Here is a 9,070-nt window from a genome sequence, read left to right as displayed (position 1 = left end):
AAGCTCTAAAACGAAAAGCCGTCGTAGATGGGAATCTGTTTATTTCTCTGACGTATTCATGACAGTTTGGTTATTGTCTTGTTACGTGATGTTGTCACGTGAATTGAAAGGTCAATAAAAAGCTCAATATAAAACTTATCGTAACACTAGTTTATGACAAACACTTCGGGTTTTGCCGAAGACCCCGTATCAAATATAGATGCTCGCTACTTTACAGTTTTGTTTCAGCATGGTCTAATCGTCTAGTCGTAATCTGATCATGTGACCCAATACTTCAAAAATAATTTTTCGATTATCACAGGTGACCAACATGCTCGTCATGATTATCAGACAATGATATGTACGCCTTTGAGGTAAGGTTAAAAAATTAGATGAATTTTTACGGTAAGTTATAAGATATCACTGCTAAAAGTGACATCATTACAATGACGATAAAACAGACGCGTAAGAACAATAGACATGGTTTTATTGAATGCGTGAAGTATATTTGTGAAAATATTTCAACGAATAAGGTTGCATGAATGTATAAACAGAAACCATCTCCCACAACTACGTCACATTTGAGCTGTTTTGGAAAGAGAATCCAAACAACGGCGGTCTCGTGTGGCTGCGATTAACTGTTCGTTTTTGAGCTTTTAAGAGCTTGTAATTACATTTCCACATATTTTGCACCTACAACACAACAGAGTAAGACATGGTAAATCTTTTGATACCAAATAAATTTAATATGAATTTTATTGCAAGTAAACTTTTAAAGATCAGGTGGAAGCACTGCCTAAAACAACTGCTAACATTTAATAAACACTGAAATGTGCATTGCCAAATAGCTGGCCAGCTAGAACACACTATTTGTACACATCTGAAGTTATTGAGTCTTTAGCGTGTGAATTTGATCCGGTGGTGTGAAGAAAGTTTATTAATTCCTCACAAGTTGCCCCGCTAGAACTTTCTCTGCGCTGCAGTTTATAGTTGAAAATTATTGGTATACTCTTGACCAAGCTGGTCAAACATATTTCATAAGTATTTTGCTAGACAATCGCGACATAAAAGTCAGTCTCTGAGTCATAGGAGTCAGTCTCTGAGACATAGGAGTCAGTCTCTGAGACATAGGAGTCAGTCTCTGAGACATAAGAGTCAGTCTCTGAGACATAGGAGTCAGTCTCTGAGTCATAGGAGTCAGTCTCTGAGTCATAGGAGTCAGTCTCTGAGTCATAGGAGTCAGTCTCTGAGTCATAGGAGTCAGTCTCTGAGACATAGGAGTCAGTCTCTGAGTCATAGGAGTCAGTCTCTGAGTCATAGGAGTCAGTCTCTGCGTCATAGGAGTCAGTCTCTGAGTCATAGGAGTCAGTCTCTGAGTCATAGGAGTCTGTCTCTGAGTCATAGGAGTCAGTCTCTGAGACATAGGAGTCAGTCTCTGAGTCATAGGAGTCAGTCTCTGAGACATAGGAGTCAGTCTATGAGACATAGGAGTCAGTCTTTGAGTCATAGGAGTCAGTCTCTGAGACATAGGAGTCAGTCTCTGAGACATAGGAGTCAGTCTCTGAGACATAGGAGTCAGTCTCTGAGTCATAGGAGTCAGTCTCTGAGACATAGGAGTCAGTCTCTGAGACATAGGAGTCAGTCTCTGAGTCATAGGAGTCAGTCTCTGAGTCATAGGAGTCAGTCTCTGAGTCATAGGAGTCAGTCTCTGAGTCATAGGAGTCAGTCTCTGAGACGTAGGAGTCAGTCTCTGAGTCATAGGAGTCAGTCTCTGAGTCATAGGAGTCAGTCTCTGAGTCATAGGAGTCAGTCTCTGAGACATAGGAGTCAGTCTCTGAGACATAGGAGTCAGTCTCTGAGTCATAGGAGTCAGTCTCTGAGTCATAGGAGTCAGTCTCTGAGCCATAGGAGTCAGTCTCTGAGACATAGGAGTCAGTCTATGAGACATAGGAGTCAGTCTCTGAGTCATAGGAGTCAGTCTCTGAGACATAGGAGTCAGTCTCTGAGACATAGGAGTCAGTCTCTGAGACATAGGAGTCAGTCTCTGAGTCATAGGAGTCAGTCTCTGAGACATAGGAGTCAGTCTCTGAGACATAGGAGTCAGTCTCTGAGTCATAGGAGTCAGTCTCTGAGTCATAGGAGTCAGTCTCTGAGTCATAGGAGTCAGTCTCTGAGTCATAGGAGTCAGTCTCTGAGACATAGGAGTCAGTCTCTGAGTCATAGGAGTCAGTCTCTGAGTCATAGGAGTCAGTCTCTGAGTCATAGGAGTCAGTCTCTGAGACATAGGAGTCAGTCTCTGAGACATAGGAGTCAGTCTCTGAGTCATAGGAGTCAGTCTCTGAGTCATAGGAGTCAGTCTCTGAGCATTAGTATCTATGTTGCGAGTCTTATGTAAATTGATTAGTTTATTTGTCAATGGGGTTATCTTCTATCGACACGATCACATCGGTCATCAGCTAAAAATAAGCAAAATAAAGTTTATTTTAAAGAATAACAATTTTTAGCCCGACGCTAAAACTCTTAATGATGATGATGGGTGATGATGAAGGTTTTTATCACTTCTCATTGACAATCCCGTTTGAACGGAAGCAACTTTCTTATTTTCAAAAGTCACTAACGCTTCATTTTATAATAATCCTGTTTATAATAAAAAATACAAGACGATGATGTAAATATTCTCTTTAAGCTGATCAAGTCGATTCAGCGACTGCTAGTATCTGGTAATCGCAATATGTTGATTTATTGAACTAACACAAAACACCATCGAGAATACCAAAATTTTGTTCATCTATACACATAATATCAAATGGTTGTCTCTGCCAGTCATCATCCGTATGTCCAGTTATTAGCGATTGGTTAAAATACGCATGCTTGCAGTCGGTTTGCTGTGAGAGGTCATGATGCGTAATGGTTGTATGCACCGTGATGCCGACGCATGGCAAGGTTTAGTGGTAGTGATCTTGGATTCGCATCTGTGCATCAAACTGCGTGGATTCAATTCTTGCGAGATGCAGTTTTTCTTTTAATGCTCTTAGCTGGCTTTGGACTGACACGGCTCTTATTTCAGTAAATATTACAATATTAGCTCAAGTTACTAGCTTAAGTTACTTACATGCATTGGGCAAAGACACTTAGCCAATGACAACTACATCGTTACTCTACATTGTCAACTACCTGCCATTCATTATGCGTAGCATAAAAGGTAAGAAATGTCTTTCTACAGTCTGTTTTAGCTATGCCTCGAGGTTTCTATTATTTAAATTATGCATTGACTAGAGACACACATATATAAACAAATACCTTCATTTCAAAGTTAGAATGGTAAATGTTGTATATGTTGATGAAAAATAAATTTTTTATGTAAAAACATTTTTTATTCCTCGGGCAACACCAGGCATTCAGCTAGTCATTAGAAGCTATAAATCTCTCCTTTCTACATCAAACAATACTTCTAGTGTACTAATACTTCTAGTGTACTAATACTTCTAGTGTACTAATACTTCTAGTGTACTAATACTTCTAGTGTACTAATACTTCTAGTGTACGATTAGTTCTAGTGTACGATTACTTCTAGTGTACGATTACTTCTAGTGTACGATTACTTCTAGTGTATGATTACTTCTAGTGTACGATTACTTCTAGTGTACGATTACTTCTAGTGTACGATTACTTCTAGTGTATGATTACTTCTAGTGTACGATTAGTTCTAGTGTACGATTAGTTCTAGTGTACTAATACTTCTAGTGTACGATTACTTCTAGTGTACGATTACTTCTAGTGTACGATTACTTCTAGTGTACGATTACTTCTAGTGTATGATTACTTCTAGTGTACGATTACTTCTAGTGTACGATTACTTCTAGTGTACGATTACTTCTAGTGTACGATTACTTCTAGTGTACGATTACTTCTAGTGTACGATTACTTCTAGTGTATGATTACTTCTAGTGTACGATTACTTCTAGTGTACGATTACTTCTAGTGTACGATTACTTCTAGTGTATGATTACTTCTAGTGTACGATTACTTCTAGTGTACGATTACTTCTAGTGTACGATTACTTCTAGTGTACGATTACTTCTAGTGTACGATTACTTCTAGTGTATGATTACTTCTAGTGTACTAATACTTCTAGTGTACGATTAGTTCTAGTGTACGATTACTTCTAGTGTACGATTACTTCTAGTGTATGATTACTTCTAGTGTACGATTACTTCTAGTGTATGATTACTTCTAGTGTACGATTACTTCTAGTGTACGATTACTTCTAGTGTATGATTACTTCTAGTGTACTAATACTTCTAGTGTACGATTACTTCTAGTGTACGATTACTTCTAGTGTACGATTACTTCTAGTGTATGATTACTTCTAGTGTACGATTACTTCTAGTGTACGATTACTTCTAGTGTACGATTACTTCTAGTGTACGATTACTTCTAGTGTACGATTACTTCTAGTGTACGATTACTTCTAGTGTACGATTACTTCTAGTGTACGATTACTTCTAGTGTACGATTACTTCTAGTGTACGATTACTTCTAGTGTACGATTACTTCTAGTGTACGATTACTTCTAGTGTACGATTACTTCTAGTGTACGATTACTTCTAGTGTACGATTACTTCTAGTGTACGATTACTTCTAGTGTACGATTACTTCTAGTGTACGATTACGCAACTGTCTTTTAAGGCATCACTCTGTGTAATCAAATATCGGGGCTGAAATAGTAATAATGTATATATGATCATGTGATATATGTTAACTTAAGTTAGCATGTACTGAACTAATTTAAAAATGAATTAGAAAATTATTGGTAATTACATTAAAATCTTTTCTTTCATTGACAACATGAAGATACACAAATAAATGAGACAAAAATAAAAGAGTTTTGTAGCTTCTTAGCTAAAAGGTAAAAAGAAATCAAGTAGCTTGTAGAATGTTCAGTTGGATATACCATAGCTATATACCATAGTTATATACCATAGCTATATACCATAGATATATACCATGGCTATATACCATAGCTATATACCATAGCTATATACCATAGCTAAAATACACTGCAAGTCCAACAACAACAAGAATGTTGAAAATAATGACTATGATACTGGCATATACTGATGCTCTTCGCTTGTTTCTCCTTTCATTGTCAAGTCTTTCCTCGGTTGCCAGCCCTGTAAATTGCATAATCATGAATATTTAAGGCTTACACAAAAGAAAAATCAAAAAGCCCTTTTGCGACAATACAAGATAAATTGTGGAAAAACTAGTGAAAAAAGAATGAACAGTAAGGAGTAAATGTAATAGAGAGTGTGATAATATTGGTGTAACTGCAAAGGCATTGCGTGTTTTTCATCATGCTCAGAATCGATGATATTGTTTTAATTATTTATATTTTAACATATTGTTATACTTATTCACACTTTAACATGTTGTTATACTTATTCACACTTTAACATGTTGTTATACTTATTCACACTTTAACATGTTGTTATACTTATTCACACTTTAACATATTGTTATACTTATTCACACTTTAACATGTTGTTATACTTATTCACACTTTAACATATTCTTATATTTATTCACACTTTACCATGTTGTTATACTTATTCACACTTCAACATGTTATTATGCTTATTCGTACTTTAACATGTTGTTATACTTATTCACACTTTAACATGTTGTTGTACTTATTCATATTTTAACATATTGTTATACTTATTCACACTTCAACATGTTATTATGCTTATTCGTACTTTAACATGTTGTTATACTTATTCACACTTTAACATGCTATTATACTTATTCACACTTTAACATGTTGTTATGTTTATTCACACTTTAACATGTTAACATGTTGTTATAGTTATTCACACTTTAACATGTTGTTATACTTATTCACACTTTAACATGTTGTTATACTTATTCACACTTTAACATGTTGTTATACTTATTCACACTTTAACATATTGTTATGCTTATTCACACTTTAACATGTTGTTGTGCTTATTTATAATTGTGTATCTTGTCAAAGCCATCACTTATGAGAGAGAATTTAATCCCGTGAGGAGAGACAACTTACCCAACAAATAAATCACAGCTCTATAGCAGCAAAGACCAATGAATATTTCCTTCAAAAAAAAGTTTTCACTTGTAAAACTAAGAAAAAAATCCTTTTTGCATCCCCTGAATCCGTGTTCGCTAAGTTTTGTTATACAGAATGTTTTATCACCTTCTCAAACCTTCCCGTGTTTTATATACACTATATACGTCGGCTTATAGTGATTACTTGTTTCTAACCTTATTTGTGACCTTTCAGCTGGAACACTCGGTGCTAGTGCCTGACTGGCTACCACTACACAATATCTCCCTTTGCTGTAAACACTAATTACAGCAAGAAGAGACTTTTTATTTATAAAGGTTGACTTGCAACAAAATTCACATTACAGTTATTTGGTATCAAGAAGTTCACCATGTCTTACACTGCTGTGTTGAAGGTCCAAAATAATCACACTTCCACATATTATGTGAAAGTGTGATTACAAGCTCTTAAAAGCTCAAAAACAAACAATCAATCGCAGCCATCACGAAAATGCCGTAGGTTGAAATCCCTTTGTTTTGGTGACGTACTCAACTCGACGTGGTTATTTTTTGACACATGGTGTTATCACCTGAAATAAAAGGCCAATAAAATGTTCAATGTACAACGTCTCATAGCACTAGTTTATGACAAAGTTTATGACTTCAAGTTTATGACTCCGGTAGAACCCGAAGTTTATGACTTCGGGTTCTACCGGAAAGCCCCTATCAAATATAGATGCCCGCAACTTTACAGTTTTGTTTCAGCTTAGTCTAATCATCTAGTCGTAATCTGATCATGTGACTCATACTTCCTGCTAAATGCTGCAGAACAAATTCTGCAGCATTTTTTTGACTATCACGAGTGACCAACAGGCTCCTCATGTTTATCAGAGGATGATATGCACTCCTTCGAGCTAAGGTTAAATAATTAAACTAATTTTTAGGCTAGATTTAGAGATATCAGTGCTGAAAGTGACAGCATTACAATGATGATGATGAAATAGACGCGTAAGGACAATAGACATGGTTTTATTGAATGTGTGAAGTATATTTGTGAAAACATTTCAACGAATGAGGTTGCATGAAAGTGTAAAAAAGCAAAACATCGTCTTCAACTACATCTCATTTGAGCCGTTTTGGAGAGGGATTCCAACCTAAGGTGTTTTCGTGATGGCTGCGATTAACTGTTCACTTTTTCAGCTTTTAAGAGCTTGTAATCACATTTCCACATATTTTGCACCTACAACACAGTAGAGTAAGACATGGTGAACTTTTTGATACCAAATAACTGTAATGCGAATTTTGTTACGAATCAACCTTTAACAATATCCTTAAATGTTAAGGATAAATTATTGTTAAAGATAAAAAAATATTGTTAAGGATTTCTTCGCTAAATGATTATTTTAAAGTCGATTTTTAGTTACTAGCAGTCTTATATTCAGCTGAATTCAAGCCTCCTTATTAATTCTCAATTCTGCGATTCCTTGTTCTCATTCCGCATTATCAATTCTCAAACTCTCAATTCTCAGTTTTTACAGTCCAGTTTTTAACTTGTTATTGTGAGGAGCTAATGCTGTCAAGTATTATTTCTTTTTAATATTAAAGCGATGAGAGATAGAAGAGAGGTTAAAGAACGGAAGCAATAGTAAGCAAGAGCAAGAATGTCTACTATCAATAAATCCTGGACACTGTTCTGCTCATTTAGCCTTTCAAATATAAGCAGTCAGTAAATTCTACATATTTTCTTGAAAAGCATTTTTATGATATCCAAAGTTGTCTACTATGGTACTCAACTATGTTAGCGATCTCTCTCTCTCCTCTCCTGGAAATATAAAAGTTTCCAATTCCCAGACTACTCACTCCTTGAAAGATGAACTTACCCAGAATTTTAGTAAAATTTTCAGTAAGTGTTGAGATGATTTATCATTTGCAATAGTTCTTTATATTTGAAGCAATTTGACTGCCAGGATGTTACAAGATTAAAATTGACAAAACTTGATTACGGCTAAAACACTCAGAAGAAGATATGTGCCAAAATGATGTCACTAGTTGCGCGGCAGCCTGTTTCTCTCATCACTCATATCGGCTACAGCGTTCAAGTTGCAGTGCTATTGACTCTATTCTGTTGGTCTCTTTGCTGAAGTGCGAATATAGATGACATAATCACACTTTCATGTTTTGTTGATTTTAATCTTGAAGCATCGTGGCAGTCAGATCATTTCAAGTATTAAAAACAAACGCAAATGATAAAAAAATATTGATAATTTCTGATAAAATATTTTAAAATGTTGTGTAAGGTCATATTTAATGCCAGATGTTGTTTCAGTCATATGACTACGTTATTGAAACAGCAAAGATTCTTTTTCTTGCAAACATGCAACACCTTTTTCAATTTTCATGCCGACAAGAGAAACTGAAAACAGTTTAAACCAGTAGATTCATCATAGTCCTATTTCATCTCAAAACTTAGCAGTAAACTGAACTCACACGCTAATATCAAAGGAATAAGTCCCAAGACAATGTTGCAGCACAAAGCCACCATCACCATTGGCCACACGAGGTTGTCGCAGCAGTTCTCTCTTGTATGTTCGTATGGCGCAGCAGGTGTGGATGGTGGCCTATATCCCTGAGGTGAAAATGCCATCGGCGGACCATATAGAAGTTGCTGATCGGTTTGCATACCGTACGATGGCTGGCCAGGAGGAGGTTGGCCGAAGGGTGGTTGACTATAGGATGGTTGACCATAGAGTGGTTGACCATAGGGTAGTTGACCAGGCGGATAGACCGGTATTGCCATATTCAACCTGACCTACCATACATTTGGTTTTCAGTCTTTTCTGTAACCATGACAACCAAAATACTTTTTCCACTAAATAGATCACAATGTCAACTAGTTTTCACATTGATATCCTATTAATTTATAGGCAATAATTTTATTTTAAATAGAAGTTTTCAAATTACGCTATTCAACAATAATACAATGAAAAGAAATCAATAAAATCAAATA

General features: G+C 35.9%; 1 pseudogene; it reads right to left on the bottom strand.

Moving 5' to 3' along the window:
• Positions 1–1,028: 1,028 nt before the first annotated feature.
• On the bottom strand, positions 1,029–8,860 carry LOC137406934 (clumping factor A-like; annotated as a pseudogene).
• Between the last annotated feature and the right edge of the window lie 210 nt (positions 8,861–9,070).

The sequence above is a fragment of the Watersipora subatra genome, chromosome 10 (assembly GCF_963576615.1).
Source record: "Watersipora subatra chromosome 10, tzWatSuba1.1, whole genome shotgun sequence".
Lineage (NCBI taxonomy): Eukaryota > Metazoa > Bryozoa > Gymnolaemata > Cheilostomatida > Watersiporidae > Watersipora > Watersipora subatra.
This window is presented reverse-complemented; position numbering and strand designations above follow the sequence as displayed.